The following is a 17,832-nucleotide window of genomic DNA, read 5'->3' as shown; positions in this document are numbered from 1 at the left end:
CTTTTTAGAAGTAGTTCATCGTCGATTGGGCAGTATTTTCAGAACTCTTTCAAGTTTCACTGTCATGGCTGACTGCTTGACATTTGCATCCAGGTTTTGCTGGTATTAGGTGGAATATATCTGTGTGATGTGTATTGCATTTCCAGTTGTCAGACAATGCTAACTCCAATGTATTACAATGGGGCGAGGTGATTTTCACTAGACCTTTGGTGATTGTATCCAAAAAGCTTAATTCAAACTTGATTTGTCCACTTATTCTAAAAAAAGAAAAAACAGCTGTATATGCAGATTCTGGCTTTTGAGATGAGTTTGCACACATGGTCTCATTCTTATGACTTTTCCATGTAGAACCTGTTTTTGCAAGCAACTCAGCACAGTAGAACAAAGCCCAACCACTCCTGAGTCAGCTAAACCTTCCATCGGGTGCTTTGCAGAACATATTTGAGTTCGCCTTAGCTTAGATTTTGTCTTGACTTCTGCAGCTGCCCTCACCTGTCATGTTTTCCAGATGATTCAAATACTCAAAAATGAAAGCAGGAAAATATCCTCTTATGTTATTTCCCTGCTTTCTGGGCTTTAGACAGCTCCCCTTTCATGCCTTGAGTCAAACTGGCAGAAAACTATGGGTGAATGCTACTGTAAAGTTTTAAAAGTTAGACACTTATCAGCTTGGGAACTGAAATCAGTTGACAACTCCAAATATCTTAGGAGACTTCCTTTACACGTCCTAACAAGTCAACACAGCTCTTTCAGTTCCTGACATGAAGAGTAACAGTACAGTGACATTAACAAATGCTTCAAAGGGAGTCACAGGTCACAGATATGGAAGTGACAATGTTTTATACTTCATTGATTTCTGATTGAGTTTGGATGCTGATCAGTTCAATCCCCAATAAACAAGCATTCTTTCAAAGGATCCTTTATGTGGTGTTATCTTTCCAAGCAAGCCACTCATTTACAAAACATATCTTAAGCCAACTGTTTCTCATATTTTCATTATTACCTTATTGTGGCATGTTTTCCAACACAGTAATGATACATCTTTTCAGCTTTCTTTCTAAATGGATGATGGAAAAAGAAATGAGGGGGGGGTATTTTCATCTATAACATAACTGAAAAACATCTGGGTAATTTGAAACAATAAAGATCATTTATCTCTGAATGAAAAACCTCTGTACACTAATTGAACGTGAAGGGTCAAATCATCGTCCTGAAGTCAAGCATCTTCTGATGCAAGCATGGGCCAAGTCAAGCATCAGTAAGACGTATTTATCTTGGCACCTAACCTTTAATCATTCTCTTTACCACATACAACTAAAAGACTCTGAAAACAGAAAAGGCTGATGCAAGGCTGCAGTTTCAAAGACAGTTCTTCCTCCTCATCCTACACCTGGTGACTGCATCATTAGATGAATGACAGATGTGAAGATATAGAGCTTGTCAGTAACTTCACAAACAGTATTTTGTAGACAAACTGTTGTAATCACACAAAAACAGGAAAATCTATCCACTTGAAATACTAATGAGTATTTGTTAAATGAAGTCTAGCAGTTTGGTGATAATATGCAATTACATTGTTGCCTAACAAGGTGATGAATAGTTAAAGATATGTGGTCATCTGTAGCTCTTAATCCTATTACCTTGAACCGTCTGATGAACAGAACATTATAAGCAACTATTGTAATAATTGAATAAACAATAAAAATGTGTAAACAGGCTGAAGGTGGCACATTCGTCTTTACAGAAACGGTGATGGGCACCTCTTATTATTTCAGATATAAAGAACAGCTGAAGCTAAGACATGGGGGAAATGGGGAAAAGACGGAAACGGGACGTTCTGAGCAACTTGTTTTGGCCAGGTTGGGGTGCTTCTGCAATAAGATGGGTTGCAGCAGTGGTGAGAATTGACCCACAGTCTGGGGCAGGACAAACCATGAACCTGCAGCAGAGTGTTGGGGGGGATTTACTGGAACAAGTGTGATCCACAGCTGCCGCAAATCAACATACAGGACTTAAAGGATCTGCTGCTAACATCTTGGTGTCAGATACCACAGGGTACCTTCAGGTCTGGTGGAGTCCACATCGTGGTTGGTTGAAGCTGTTCTGGCAACTTGCAAAGGACCAATTGGGATGAGGATGTACTGGCTTCTCAGAAGTATTTTAAGTAGCCTCTTTTCTGTAAAACACTTCATATTCAGCATTGTTTCTTATTCCAGTGACCCCCTGCACCCCTTCTCTATTACTTCTCTATCATAAATGAGACCAAACAACGGACAATATTTGAGACTACATGGGACTCAAACAATGCTATTCAAACCTAAAAAAAAAAAAAACAGATTGAAGAGATGCTCACTCAGACTGTACACATAGTTGTACAGACAAGGTGACTTCCACGATCAAGGCTGCCCTGAGTCGCAAATAGAGCCACCACAGAAATGACTGGAGGACAGCTGAGTCACTCCTTCCACATCTGTGAGAGATTTTAATACACTCTTTCTGTTAAACTCACTCAACTTTACTTCACAGAAAAACATCTCATCTCCTGATTTCCTTTCTGTCACTCGCAACAGCTAAACCATTATTCCAAGTGTTTTTAATAACCATCCACTGTTCATATGTTAGCTGTTTTTACATTTTGGTACATCTGCTTTTGCACTGTATCTGTGAAAAACGCATTCCATCCATTCAATTCAATTTATTGATATAGTGCAAACTACAACAAAAGTCATCTCAAGGCACTTTAAAGAATTTCAAGTTTGTTGCTGATGATCAACACCGCTGTTCCCTTGTAAACTGTCACCATTAGAAATGTGAAATATCATCTCCAAATAGCAACTCAGACACAGACAAACCATTTTCATATGTGGGATGTGTAATATCAAATGTTTCCTGAATCTGTTCAAGCAAAGCACAAATTGGACAGTTTCTCAGGTCATTTTTCTTACTTGAACATATCATGTTCATATCAACCTGAGAAGAGCTCTGTGGCTGAGTAAAACATACTGTAAATGGACCGAAGCAGTCAACTCTATCACGTTTCTACATGCTTAAGCTTGCTGAACAGGTGGCGTGATTCTTATTGGCTTCTTACTTTATTGCACTTAAAGTAATGAGTATAGTTATCTTTCACTTCACCTGAGGTCGCCGTCTCCAATGCTTCCTCTTTGCTGTGTGTGTTTCTCACAGACAGGAAAAGCTGCAGTGTTTCCAGATCCCAAATGCAGCAGAGACCATTCAGCATAGTGTTTTTTTGTTAATTTGGCTCAAGAGTTGTGAACAAAAATGCCTACTCTTCCTCTTTCCCTGAGATCGCAGTTGCAAATTGGTGAATGGGGTCCTCAATAAGACATGAGGCCGACACATTCAGCAGTTGTCATATTAACGGAGAAGAGTGAACGACCGAATGGGGCTTAAATGTCTGACTAGTGGACACTGTGGAGCATTTAGCAGTTAAAGAGCCAGATATTTCCCTCAGGAGTTGTTTGAAACCAAAATCAGAGTTAAAAGAAAGTGACGATTAGACTTACAGTTACTAGGTGGCTCGATATATGACTCCAACAGAACTGCTGAAAGTGCAAACATTTTGCTAACAGTTTGTCACATCAACTCAAAAGGTGATGATATGCCAGTGCTGTGTTCACGGCGTAATAATAACTCAGTAAAAATAAAATATGGTGATGTTGTTAACACTGTGATGAGGCCAAACATGTATTATGCAATCTATTCTTCTATGGTGAACAGACACAAGGTGTTACAGGCCTTGAAACTACAGCCAAAGGGTAGCTAGGAAGTATAAGTAATGTTTGCACTGTCAGCTAACACGCACCCATATGTGTCTTAATTCATTGCCCTGCAAACACAACAGTCAACGGAGATTACATGCACACAGTCACTGAGCACCATTGCAACCTCGAATATACACAAAGCAGAGTTCCAGCATCAGCTTGTTTTGGATTTTCAAGGCTGAGCTTCACCTGAAGGTCTCAGAGCAGGCGCTAAACCCATAGGTTCTGAATATGTCACAGAGCATTATTCCTTGAAAAGGATCTCCAAGACTTTTTTTAATACACGATAAGAAAGTTATTTTGGTTCAGCAGGAAAGGGTGTCCTAAAATGAATCCCAGCCAAAAAAAATAAAATAGTGTCTAGTTTGAAGCAATTCATCTGCGTGCAGTTTACACTTATGCTGGCTCATAGTTTGGCTGTTATCTGTGGGCACTGTAGCAGATAACAACACTTGTTCAAAACAGAAAAGCTGGTCTGACCCGACTGACCTTCCTATTCCAATACTGTGCCTCATCCCATGACAGAAGAACAACATATTGGCAGATGCAGCTACAACACAGCCTGGTGGTCTCCCACTGCATATGAAACCTTGTAAAGTAGAGAGTGTATTCTTTTAGAATTACTGCTGTGAGTAGTTTTCATTCATCAGTTCAATTCAATAACAAAATCAGAAAATAGTTTGACTACAGTTTGGCTTTGAAACAGCAACAATAGTCTCATTCTCTTAACTCTATGCAACTTGGCAAACTTTAGAATTTTTCTGTGGATTTAGGCTGTTTCAATTGTTTCTGCTGCTTTATAATCCCTGACTGACTCAATGTGGTTGAGATCCGGACTCTGGAGAGGGTGGGGGTGGGGTGAGCTCAGAGCACCATCTGTTGCAGAACTCCCTTTTCTTCTTGTTGCTGAAGATACTTTGTCGTGCGTTTTGGGAGCCGCACAACAAATTTTGGAACCGACTGGACATTCCATGGCGGCATCACAAGACGTTTGAGAATTCAAAACAGCAAAAATTCCTGAAATGTGTGCATGCTTTGCTTGAATAGATGTTGAAATTACAGCAGTGAAAAACAAAAAAAGAAGAAAACAATACATTTCTAATATGGGAAATTATACTCTAATATAATAGTGTGTTAATAATACAAAGTGAAAAATAACCACCTGACACTGAGAGATATTCATCTTCTTAGTGAACACTTGATGAGCATATCTGTCCCATTACGACAGCATTTCAGCTCGCGTGTGATAAGACCAGATAGCTGGTCGCTGACCTCATTCCTGTCTGCCTGTGATCAGAGCAGAGAGCTTCCTTAAATTATGCGATCACATGGTGCTGCTCATTTGAGGAAGTCTGAATACACAGAGATGGAACATCGATCCCACCTGCCCAATCAATGAGCCAGGTCTTTTCAGAGGAGACGTGAGTAATCAATATTGTTCAGCATGAACATTTTGTCATAACATTCATCAGAAGACTGCTGGAATCAAATAAAAATGATGGAAATGGCATGAAATGCACCAAAAAAAAGAGCACAATAGGGCAGAAAATACACATAACTCCTCGAACAAAGTTTGAAGTCATTATTTTGATTGTAATTATCTTTTCAAAAATCAAACAGTACTTTAGTTTTTTTTTCTGTGGAGTCATTACTATATGCTGAATAAAACTGGCATGTTGAGAAGGATTAACTAAACCACCACCTATTCAGCTCTGGATCCTGGTCTTAGCAATCCTGGATACTGAGGCCATGTGATGTCCACAATGAGCCAACCATCTGTGGCCAGTCCAAAATGTCTTTGAGACTGTCTGGAATCATCACCATTGTCCTGAAATATTACCAGCCACCTGACTAAAAATACTGACATTAATCTGGCAACAAATCTGTTTCAGGAGACATATGGCATCCAGAAAAGTAGGTCAACTATCAACCAGGAAACACAGCCTTGACTAGAGACATTCTTCTTGCACCCCTTCATCAAACATCTGTGAGGCCTGACTTCAAGTAAAAGACTTTCTATTAATGTAAGTTCTGAAAGGAAAAATGACTCATGGTTCCTTTTACAAGTCAAAAGTTCAACTCTTCCAGAAAAACACATCTTTAATCAATTCAGAGCATTATCCAGGTTTGCTTGAGTTAGCAGGCTAACTTCAAAAGGCACTTTTGTGCCATGAATGAACAAAGTTAAACAAGGTCACTTTTAATATAGAATTCAAAGGTATGGTCATTATTATTATTTTACACTTCGAGGATAGATAAGATGTTAGCAGAGTTCCATACAGGCACCTTTTCCTTTCTAGATCTGGTGTTAGACACTTCTCAGTTTTCACAACAGTTAGCTGCCTTTGCACAAGCTGAAGCGGTTCTTGAACCATGAAAACCTGGATTTAGGACCTTACTTTGCAGCCACACTAAATTTCAACCTTCCTGATTAGATTCTCCCTCAAAATACAAGGGTATATTTTATTACCCACCAACTTAACAGCTAAGTGTTGACCTGTGGTGTAAGTGCCATTCCTCTACATTTGGAAACTAAGATCAAAATGTTCTATGTCAATTCCTTCGGACCACAAGACCTATTTCCTGCAATGGGCATTAACCACATGCTTGCAAAATGAAAATGTGCCACTCAGCTAGAAGATGCCTTTATGCTGTTGTCCTGATGAGAGCTCAGAAGTGTGCAGAGCACATAAAACTCCTGCTGAGTACATGTTGTGGACAGACTTTACTGAACTGTCCTTCGGTTATTTTTAGCTTTGCTGTTGGCCTCTTGGTACTTTTTCCTTTAGTGCTTCCGCTTCATATGACCATCCATCACAGAAAGATGACCTGATCTAGATATGGTCTTCATTTAGCCATTTCTTGGCATTTTCTTGATGTCACTATGTTTGAAGATTAACTTTGAAGGTCTTAGATCTAATTTCAAACCAGTTGATAATCTTTAAAATGTCCCATTTGGCTCCCTACTGTCCATGTTCATAACTGTACATGTACGAAAAATCAAGTTATGTTTTATCTAATTGGGATCAGTTTGAGCAAAATTAGATCACACATGATTTTCATTCCAATTAATTAAACGTTTATGTAAAGTCTGCATTCTAAACTCCATTCTTAGCATAGACCGACAGTCGTGTTTCACTGTTCTACTGAACAGAATTTTTACAAAGGCAGGATTTTTGGGAACAATCACAACACAAGCGCCATTATCCCAGTGGGTCTCAGAGGGCACGTAAATACAGGTGCAGAGCATTTCAGGCGCTGCAAACCAACTTGCCTTGCTGATCTGTCTGCTGCCTGACCTTCACAAGTGTCACATTCAGAGGGCGTAAAAAAGAAACAACTCATGGCAGGAGGCTCAGCAACCCTTAAGCACTGAAAGAAAAGGAGAGAGAAGACCAGGTTTACTACCTTCCAACTGTGTGTTCTTAAAACTGCTTTACATAGCAGTATCACGCTTGGCCCAAGTTAATGCATTACACAATGTGAACATGTAATGGAGGACAGCGAGAAGAGCCATTTTGATCTTTGGACCTGAAAGTATTCTGCTGACTGAGGCCTTCAAGCAAGTCCTCAAATAAAAAAAACAAAGAGAGAAACTGGAAGAGGGAGGGAGAGAGGAATCTCTTGAGCATGGCTCCTGGCTGCTAAATACTCATCCAAATACTCATCCAAGAGATGATCATTTTCTATTCTACGTCTGGGTCACAAATACTGCAAAGTCAAACAGCGCCTGTGTCAGCCTGTCTGTCTATGACAGATGGTTACCTGGCATCACCCATGCAGTCAGATCAGTGCACTCAATCTCCTCTTTTTTTTTTTCCCAAGCAAACCAAGACATTTTCTTTTTCAAAGACATCCAGCACACTAATTCCATGTTTCTTTCGAAAGCTGCACTAACAGAAAAAGAAAGAAAGAAGCTGGCCATCATGAAACCCATAACCTTGCTCCAAGGGTAGCCTTTGTGCTCAGCAAAAGGGCTCAGATTGTTCCTTCTAAAAAGGGGGACGGCTGCAACAGAGAGCGCTCGGTAGCAACATTTGGCCTCTTTTGCACAGATGATAATGACCAAGCAGATTACAAGTAGGTAGGCATGAATGGCCATCTTCTGCGTGGTTACTGTCTTTAGGTTGTCATGGTGAAAACTCATCACCCAAAAAAAAAAAAGGGAAAGATGCAAAATGTGATGATGACAGTCTTTTAATCTCCCGCGTTCAGTCAAAGCCTCAAAAATATTTATGTGACCTTCAAAGCAGACATTTTTTTTTTTTTACAAAGCAACTAGACAAGGGGGCTGCTGAATCTCTCTGTGAGACACTCCTGGTTGTGAAGGTTAGATCATGCATACTCTTACATATCACTCTTCATTCGTGTCTACAAAACCAAAAGTAAACCTTTCTTTATCTTAGCTGATCATGTTTCCAGCTACTGCTTGTCTTTTCAATGCAAAAAGCACCAAATGATGATTACTACTAACAAGAATAAAGATTAGAGATGGGAAGCAAGCAGAGAAGCTTGAGACCTCTGAAAGTCTGCTGCTAAGCCTTCTTTTAGTATAGTCACCTCACTTGGCTGCTCTGTCGTCTCTCCCTCTCAGGGCTGACAGAATTATCTTCTGCATCAGAGCTGAGGCTGGGCCAACGCTCTGCACAGAGGACTCCATTTCACACAAGCAGCCACACAGTGTCCACGGAGACACAGCCAATCACACTGGAGTATCAGTGGCATGGCCATCCACCATTTTGTGCTCCTCAAGGTCTTTGACTGTCCTGCTCAGCAGAGTGGAGCTCGCTCAGCTATCTTATTACACAGATGGAAGTGTTTAACTTTAAGAGACCTGAGCGAGCAGCTTCCCTTCCTGTCGGTTCCTCTGCAGACTGTCATGGCAGGCAGCAGAAAGCAGAAGTGAGATGTGTGGTTTTGTTCACAGCAAAGATGGCTCCTCATGAGTGTGGCTTTGCTGTTCGTCACAAGATGAAGACAGCATCAAAAAGCTGAACACTGTGCCTCTAAATACGAAGCTTTCAACCATCCAGCCATCCAAACCTTTCAGAAGACACGTGGAAGCGTCTGTAAATACCATCAAATATAGGTGACCCATCATATTTTTAGTGCTTCTATGAGAAAAGCATGGAAAGCGTGAGGGGAAAAACTTGGACAACCCTCAGAAACACGATTACATATTCTATCCAAAAATGATTAAGTGCACAATTTAATTAATAGCCTCAGGCGTGATTATTTATACAATTTTATAAGGGAAGGAATAGGTAGATATATTTGATTTTCTCAAAAGGTTTCTTCCCTTGAGCTAAAAGAGACTAATTTAGAGAAAAATAATTCTGTTTAACAGTGTACACAAGTAGGCTACAGTAAAAAGAAACAAACAAAAAAACCCCACAACACATAAGTCTAAAGAGAACATATCCACAGTCAGACATATGGGTTGAGTCATAGCTTCCAAAACTGAAACACATAAGTTCGTAGGCTAAAAAAAAACACTGAGGAGAGTCAGGCAAGTGAAGGACAGATCTTGGAGAGAAACCAGGAAGTGTTTTTCCACAAGGACAATTACTCCAGGAAACCTTACATTCCATGCAGCCTTGAAGTTCATCTCTCCTAGGAAACCATTTCCTGACATAAATCAATCTGCTGCTGTCTTAAATAAAAATCTGTTTTATATCTGAAAACAGAAGAAATACTGAACAAACGACATGGTCAGCTCTGCAGGCACCATATCACACCAACCATTCCATAATTGAGTATTATTAACACATCTCAATCAAAAATGACTTTATTCCTGTTTTTCCTTTCACTATTAAGATGCCGTCAGCTGCATCTGACTCCGCCCACACACTATTAGAAAAAAAATAAAGAGCACAAGAAAAAGCTGCAAGATGGACTGAAAACTCTTGTGAGTGGTGCTCAGTGGACAACTGCCAGACAACACTGCAATGCTGACTTCCTTGTAAGCCTGACATGGCAGTTACTACAGTTACAGGGTGTGGGTGAGGTTACATGACGGTGAGAATTGAGTATTTCAGAGTAACCATGAGAGGGCTCAAGAAGCAGTAATAAATGTGTTCCAAATTCAAAAATCAGCACAGTTTTACTCGAGACCATTTTGGGACAAAAACTGTATTTGCAATTTGTTAAAGCAGCCAAGTGGTTTAAGAAGAGAAGAGGCGAGGTTCCTCTCCAGATCCACCAAACTGACCTCTAGAGGCAACTCAACAAGTTTGAGAAGGGAAAGATGAGAGACCCATCAATATTAACTTACCACTGAGACCTCCTTTCCAAGCTCTTAAATATTTAATCGTCCTTGGACAGCTCTGTTGCTTCGGAGGCCGAGTCAGTGTGGATCCCATCTACAAGACCACTCCTGTTCCTGCTCAATGAAGGCCTTGTCTGGTGGCACCACACTGCCCAAGGAACGGGCGTCTCCAAAGAATTCAGATTTTTTCTTTTTTTTTCCACCGCAGGCCGCTTCAGACTGACAGAGTTGGTTCACTGTGTCTTATTAAAGAAGGATATAAAATCCTGAATTTAGGCCAGAAACCTGAGAACACTGTGCAAATGGCCTCATTTATCCTTTTGGGCAAACTATCTCATTAATATGCCACTTTATACCTTTGATTTCAGTAAAAACTAGTCCCATGCAGTTACATGCATGCTGAAAGGAGACGCTTCACTAAGCTTCACTGAGCAACAAGCTTTTTTCTTTTTTCTTTCCAGGAGGGGAAACGCAGCGTTCAACTGTTGATGTTCTGGTGGAAAGCAGAGAGGAGGAACCAGTTTAGCAGCAGTGTAACGTGGCAACTGACAAGAGAAACTGGAATGACACTTCTACCATGCAACTTCCTTGTTTCACCTAAACATGATGGTGCACTTTAGTTTTTCAAATGCCCAGAACATCTAACATAGCCCTAAAAAAAACAAAACATAGGTCCTAGTCTTAACACAACTTTGCAGACTTTAGTTTTATGTCCACGCAAAGAAGGAAGTCAGTATAATGCAAAAAACGGTAGGGAGGTTTCTGCTGTAGCGTCATGGTCAGTGCTTTGGATCGGGGTGTTTCAGCACACTTGCAAGTGTAGCAGCAGGGCCAGGCTGCATCTCATGAGCCATGCATCATGTCAAGAAAGCACTCACTGGAGCATTTCAATTTGCTTTTGTGTGTCTCCCTGGCCTTCTCCACTGCCCCAGGTAGAGAAGAATGGAGCAGTGCATCACCCAGTGTGGCTGAGTGGGGGAGTGAAGGGGGAGCTACTGTGTGTGTGTGTGTGAGTGCGAGCAAGAGACAGAGTAACAGGGTGAGTGATGAGCTTCACCACTGCTTCCTTCCAGCATTCAAACCATCACAGAGGTCTCTCTTGTTTGATCCCTTGACCTCCCTATCAAGCTTCTTTTGGGTGTAATCCTGAAATACCTTGCAAAAATCCAGTTATGTAATTTTTTTTTTATCTGACATGCTTCAGTTCTACCCTGTCACCTTAAAGCTCAACTGCCGCACTAAATGTTTCATGCAGAAGTCAAATTCAAACCGTCTTCACTGGGTAGATTTAGCAGTTTGTAAATGCTTGGATATTCACAGATTTGGACCATTAAATCACAATTAAACCGACAGTGGTCGATGCGAAAATAGATTTGAATGTTTCGTGTTCAGACAACATTTAATTTCAGTACCCTGCACGGTAGTTTTGATCATTCACTCTTGTCTTAAAGTGTAATAAACTGTGATGGGGGTTAAATTCTCCAGTAAAAGTAGTCATTTCAAAGTGTACAAATATAGTTTTAAGTTAACTTTTGTAAATACATGTAGATGTTATCAGCAAAAATGTAGTACTTACACATCTAAATATGTTCTGTCAGTATTCTGTTTTAGATGTTATACAACTGGATGTTTAGACTAATGTTTGCTATGTGTTAACAATGCAACATGTGTCAGGCTAACTTCTACCAAATGTCTGTTTCAAATCAGTTAATCAATTAATGTGCTGATTTAGCTATCTAAAATCCAGCTATATTAATTCAATTTACAAATGAAAAAAACCCTTAAAATACATATAATACGTTTCACTTTAAGGTGATTTTTAATTCATTTCTGGACTGTCAGATAACTGGTTAACAAACTGATCTGGTTCATATGTAACACAATGCTTCAACACTGCGTATAAATGCAGGAGACACCTGATGAAAATGTGCTTTTTAATCTTCACACCCCATTAGCGTGGGGCCTATTACCACACAGATGTGCAGTTTTTCTAATTAAAAGAAAATAAATTGACACACTGAGAAATTGTGGACCTCAGGGACCTCAGAGACTCTTGAGCCCCTGGGCAAAATACTATGGACCACCTGCTTGTGTTGCAAGAACAGATAAAGAATGTGTTGAAGACTTGTGAAAGTTACTGCAAGAGCTGGAAGCGCAACGAGAGCACACAGTGCTTCACAGATACAATCTGTGAAGAGTCAAGAGCTTTCTCAACTAAAACATCCCAATCACTTCCAGCTTTGAAATTACTGAGCTCATTTGCACAATATCCAGCAGACTGGATCCACTGCACCCGTCTGCCAGAGAAATGTGTCGACGGTAGCAGATTCCTGCCCGGTCGTCCTCTATCAGCTCCTCCTTGAGAACCTGTCTGCCCTGCCACGCCAGGGAGAAGGAGCGTCGCCACCATTTTGATTGCTCTTCTCATCCCCAGCATTGTCGCAGCACAGTGTGTCAAGCTCACAGTCTCCTTGTCAGCAAGATTTCACACAGTGGCCAGGGGAACTGCAGAGCCGAGCACAACTGCACACACACACATACACGCAGCAGCTAGCAAACACTCTTCTTTCACTTTCCTAGCAGCCTGGACACCTTTAGGATAGTATGTGTGAGAAGACACCTAAGGCTGTGCAGTGGACACAGGGAGCACTGCAACATGGAGCCTGTTAATAAATGACTAATAACCTAATCCATTATTCTAAATAACTTTTAAAGTACTTTAAAAAACAAGTAAATGAGCGTAATCATGTAATAACACAAACATGTGTGGCCCAGGTGTCCACTGTCCCCTGTCTAAACAATAAGTACAAGTTATAACAAATTACTTTCATTTTTAGATTTAAAGCCACAACAGGGTGCAGATAACAGCAGCTGAACCCAGAAACTCATCCAAAACAAGAATCATCTTGAGAACTTCCTATAAGAAACTGCCTGCAACAGTTATTTCTTCACCCACACACACATGCACATGCACACAGATTAGTGTGTGTGTGTATGTGTGTGTGCTGACACCACTTCGTTGAACATTAACTACCTGCACGGCCAAAACACGGCCCTACTCTGCATTAAAATTCCTGTCTCATCCACATGTCCTTCAGCCAACCAACAATCACAAGATTTTCCAAAAAGTCTCAGCTGCAGATCTTTCAAACCAAAGCCGCACATTTGTACAGCCAGGCTCTGCTTCTTTCTCTCTTTTTTTTCACGTGTATTACAGCAGCAAGCTCAAGGAGTTGGAACAGAGAAGTTAACCTTGTAAGCACCACTAAAAGGGTCCAAGCTCACTTTTTAAGAGTTCTTCTGCTTCCTCTATCAGGCTAAACTTCCGAGCTGAAAAGGCAGAAAAAGAAGCAGAAGAAGAGGAGGAAGAGGAGGTGGCCGAGCATTTTTTTTAACACAACCTTTGTTCTGGCGTGAGGGATCCTGCCTGCCTGACTCCAGGGCTCTCCTTGGAGACTCATCTGCTTTCCTCCATTTTATGGTGAAGCCCTACTAGTATGACATACCTGACTTGAGACCAGTGACAGCAAACAGACGACCAAGCAGTGCAGGGGGGGGGACAAGCGGATAATAATGTAGCAATAAGCACCCTGAACAAAAGCTTATAATAAAAACATTTACGGCCAAACTGCGCTTTTACATTCATTTCACGACCATCAAGATATCTAGCTTCAGCGCCGTGGAGAACCAACTCAAAGATAAGGTTGCTTTTTCCAAAAAAAATTGAGAGAAGCAGAGGAGGGGGAGCACGTATAGCCTCCTCACGCTGGACATGGCTTTCATGGTGAGTGTGTGTGTGTGACTGGATCAGCGGCTATGCCAGCTCCTATGTGTCGCTAATGGAGTCTGCTTGGGAGAGGAGAGCAATCCGTGCAATGGCTTCTCCATGAAGCTAACGCGCAACAACACGCGCAGCAGGAGAAGGGGCGCACGGCCGCGGCCAGTAATTCCCCTGACCAGCCATACCGGAATAACAAAACACTCCGCTCCGGTGCTTCTCAAACACGCAGGCAAGCCTCTTAACGCCGCCGCGTCCATTTCCTTGTGTCACTTTGACAACAAACCGAGAGGCGACATAGCGAGGAAGCGGTGTGGTTAGGATATAAACTGGGAAGCGAGAAGACCCACTTGACTTTGGCTGCTTGGGTCCCAGTCACAGCGACTAAATTCTCGCCCCGACTTCCTCGTCTGGACCTGGACTAAAGCGAGAAGCCAGCTCTTTCCAGGTCATTCACGAGGCGCTCTCCAAATTATAACCCATGATCTACCATACCGACGTTCTCACAGACCTTGAAAGCCCAGCCGAAATCTTGACGAAAACTGGAAATATAGAGCAAGAGGCAAAAACTCACTGGTACAAGCTTCTCCTCAAGCGATCCTCCCAAAAGTTGTCCTCGTATTTCATACGTGCGCCCGGTCGGTCTAATGGATGATCGCCATCTTTCCTGCTTCTCCTTTGCTGCAGCTGCAGATGACCTGAGATCCGTCTGTCTCTGAATAATGAGCAACCACACAGACAAGGAAGACAATCTGCAAAGCAGGCTACACAAAGAAGTTTGGGAGACTAGCAAGCACCAGAGGGTGCACAAGAGTTTGCGATGAGACGAGGGAGCATCAGCAGCATGGACAACGTCTATGCCTGAGAAGCTCATCCTTCATCTAGACTGAAGTCAGATGATCTGCAAAGCCTTATGAGCGGCTGAAAGCACCAGCAGATACATGCGGCCGCAGTGAATTTTTATATAGGCTGGCATACTATGTCTGCCACGTCATGAGGTTATCTGCAGTTCACTTTGGTGGTGATGGTGGTGCTTCACACCTCAACCAGATAGATAGATAGATAGATAGATAGATAGATAGATAGATAGATAGATAGATAGATAGATAGATAGATAGATAGATAGATAGATAGATAGATAGATAGATAGATAGATAGATAGATAGATAGATAGATAGATAGATAGATAGATAGATAGATAGGTTTTCACAAACATTTCAACAAGAGAATGAATCTATAATAACAAATATGATTCAATGAACCAATCATTTTCACCTAATATTATGAGAATTTCCACAACCCCTGATCCCAGTTCCCAAAAGGTGTATTGTCTTTCTTCAAATCAAAGCAACATATCCACAAAAACCTCAGTCCTCAGTCCTCATTTGTGTTGTGCTCACTCCACTCATAAAAACATGGCTGATGTCATTACACAGTTACTGCAGGCTGCAGCTCTGTCCAGCAGCTGCTAACAAAGAGGGAGCCCAACACAAAAGGTGCAGGGTCCTGCTCAGATGTATGTCAGCATAAAGGATGGGGTGGGTGCCCAGGGGGCTGAGCTGCAAGAAGGGGGCATGCATGGATGGGTGGGCGAGTAGTGAGGAGAAGAGTAGCCTACCTACCTTGCATGATTGAGCAACTACAGTGTAATATCTGGGAGCAGGATGACATATGCTTAAAACACACTTGTGTGTTGCTCATGTTGAGCTGAAATGTGTCTTTATATCGTTACTTTTTTTATATCACCACAAAATATCACTGATGGGATGACCGTACTTGAGAAATACCCGTCTTATTTTGAAACAGTTTATGTAGAAACACTCCAACTGTCTTAAGGCTCAAGAACTGAACGCATTAAGTGATGAAAATCTCCCTTTTATCAGCTGTCTTCTTTGTGCAGCCTCACCGTACCCAGGTTTTAAGGATTTGTAGAAATGATTAAAATGTCACCCAGGGTCCTTACGTTAAGAAAGAGCTGTAAGTCAAGTGAGAAAAAAACAAACAACAGTGAAGCGGAAAAATTTGTAATCCTTTTTTTGCATGCATATGACCTAAAACACATTTTCACACAAGCCCAAGAGTTAGGGGAATGGTTTCAGTGACTTCATTTTGGGTGAGGTATAACTGTTGAGTATATAAATGAAATAATGTTTTATTACAGAATAAATGAAAGAATGGTTCATAAAAGAATAGGAAAGGTTGATTTTAGGAGAGAAGCTGCCAGCATTTAAGTATCGTATGAGTCGGGGCCAGGAATGACGAAAAAGCCTCACTCTGGACAGCTTGGGTGTATGAGTCTTCAGGATGGGTTAGAGGAAGGGGTTACAGCGGGTTTAGTTACTGTTATGTAGCTACTTGCAGCTCAAGGAGAGCTAATGGAGGGAATTCTACATACACCTCTCCTGGGACCACTTCATCGACACGCAGGGCTGCAGCACAGCTCATTCACTCCGATAAGAACGTCCATCTTCCTCAAAGTCGTCTTTCACTTGTCAAAATCTTTTAGTCAATAAATATCTTGCCATGTTGCACAAAACTAGCAGTATCAAACTCTGTGTGAAGTTAGCTGACTGTCACAGAGAAAGGAGTAAATAAACTGTGCTCCAAGGGGGCGTGTGGATGAAGTGGTCCCAGTAGAGTGCCTGTGTAGAAATCCCTCCGTTAGCTCTCTTATAGCCACATAACAGCACCTATGAGCTAACAGAGCTATAGTACACGTTCATTCATTCATTCTTCATAAAGTATTGGTGAAATAAAGACAGATAATGCCTTATTTAGAGGCTGCATCGTCCCTGCCCCATTAACTCTGTTATATGGATATACACTGATCGCGAGTTTTCTAAATAGCTTTCGAAGGACGCCGACTTTCACCAAACTGTTCTCGGTGAGTAGATAAACGTATTTCATGCCAGAAATAAGGTCTAGGTTTAAAAAATGGAGTTCTCCTTTAAGGAAATAATGTTGGAGTTGAGGTCCATAGATGTAACGAGCAGGATGAATTCCCAGAACTCTTCAGCAGTGAGTAAAATATCTTAATAATGAATATATATCTATGTATGTTATGTATACTTATATACCATCATAACACATTTCTAACTGTTATTTTTCAGAACCTGATCCAAGTGATTTGGAAGATTTCGTGCTAACACAGTCAGATTATGGTACTGTTTATGTAAATATCTATAACCTCTAACGATTCAAATAATTCAATAAAATAACAACAACAACGCTTGTAACTATTTACAGATTTAATAAATAACTCAGAGCAAGGGGTTTCCAGGAGGAATCCGGCCGTGTTTGAAGGGGCTCTAACTACACTCGTGCTGGATGGTAAAGGTCTTTCATTGAAGAAAAACAGGATCAGAAGACGCATAATCTCTGGTCAAAATAACCCATTTCCAGCGGTTCCTCCAACAGCAACCAGCCTGCTCCCCGGTTCCGTTTCCAGGGGAAAAGAAATAGAATCGGGCGTACTGCATACACCGCCCCGCGTTATACTCAGCCCACGGGTGGAGAGGGCCTCCTCAGCCTGTCAGAGGTAAATTGACGGGAAACCACAGCGCTACACTCCTATGGGAAACCTCGCTCATGGCATAAGCGAAGAAGGAGAAAGAACCATGGAAATCACAGAACCTCTTGAGAAGCCATCGGATGTTCGAGGTAAGTTAAAACGTGTCATTCTTTATTTATTGTTCCTGCTTCTTCTTTCTGTTACTGGGAAATGTTTACATTTTGTGTTTGAATGTGGAGCCGGATTTCCTACATTCATTCTTCATAAAGTATTGGTGAAATAAAGACAGATAATGCCTTCTTTAGAGGCTGCATCGTCCCTGCCCCATTAACTCTGTTATATGGATATACGCTGATCACGAGTTTTCGTGTGGGGATAAAAAAATACTAAAAAAAAATAAACACTTGACAGAGGTCCAGAAGGGCATCAGCTTCATGTGTTCATTGGAGATGAAGAATGGCAAACATGGACATCTGGAGAAACACCCCAC

General features: G+C 41.3%; 1 protein-coding gene and 1 long non-coding RNA gene across 5 annotated transcripts in view; one reads left to right on the top strand and one right to left on the bottom strand.

The window, feature by feature from the left end:
• Positions 1 to 14,747, bottom strand: part of znf462 (zinc finger protein 462) — a 49,227-nt gene extending 34,480 nt beyond the window's left edge. For 2 of the 4 annotated variants that reach the window (XM_072371390.1, XM_072371392.1), the window contains exon 1: positions 14,406 to 14,745. The gene's annotated coding sequence lies outside the window, so the exon portion shown is untranslated. Of the gene's footprint in view, positions 1 to 10,059; positions 10,230 to 14,405 lie in introns of those variants that run through there. The other 2 variants (XM_072371393.1, XM_072371391.1) reach the window with 2 other exon arrangements.
• Positions 14,748 to 15,263: 516 nt separating this feature from the next.
• LOC140276626 (uncharacterized) lies at positions 15,264 to 17,501 on the top strand. The gene is made up of 3 exons (XR_011909043.1): positions 15,264 to 16,992; positions 17,078 to 17,161; positions 17,249 to 17,501. It is a non-coding gene; the product is annotated as an uncharacterized lncRNA (long non-coding RNA).
• The last annotated feature ends 331 nt before the right edge of the window (positions 17,502 to 17,832 follow it).

The sequence above is a fragment of the Leuresthes tenuis genome, unplaced genomic scaffold (genome assembly GCF_036924035.1).
Source record: "Leuresthes tenuis unplaced genomic scaffold, fLeuTen1.0.hap1 SCAF_19, whole genome shotgun sequence".
Classification (NCBI taxonomy): Eukaryota; Metazoa; Chordata; class Actinopteri; order Atheriniformes; family Atherinopsidae; genus Leuresthes; species Leuresthes tenuis.
This window is presented reverse-complemented; position numbering and strand designations above follow the sequence as displayed.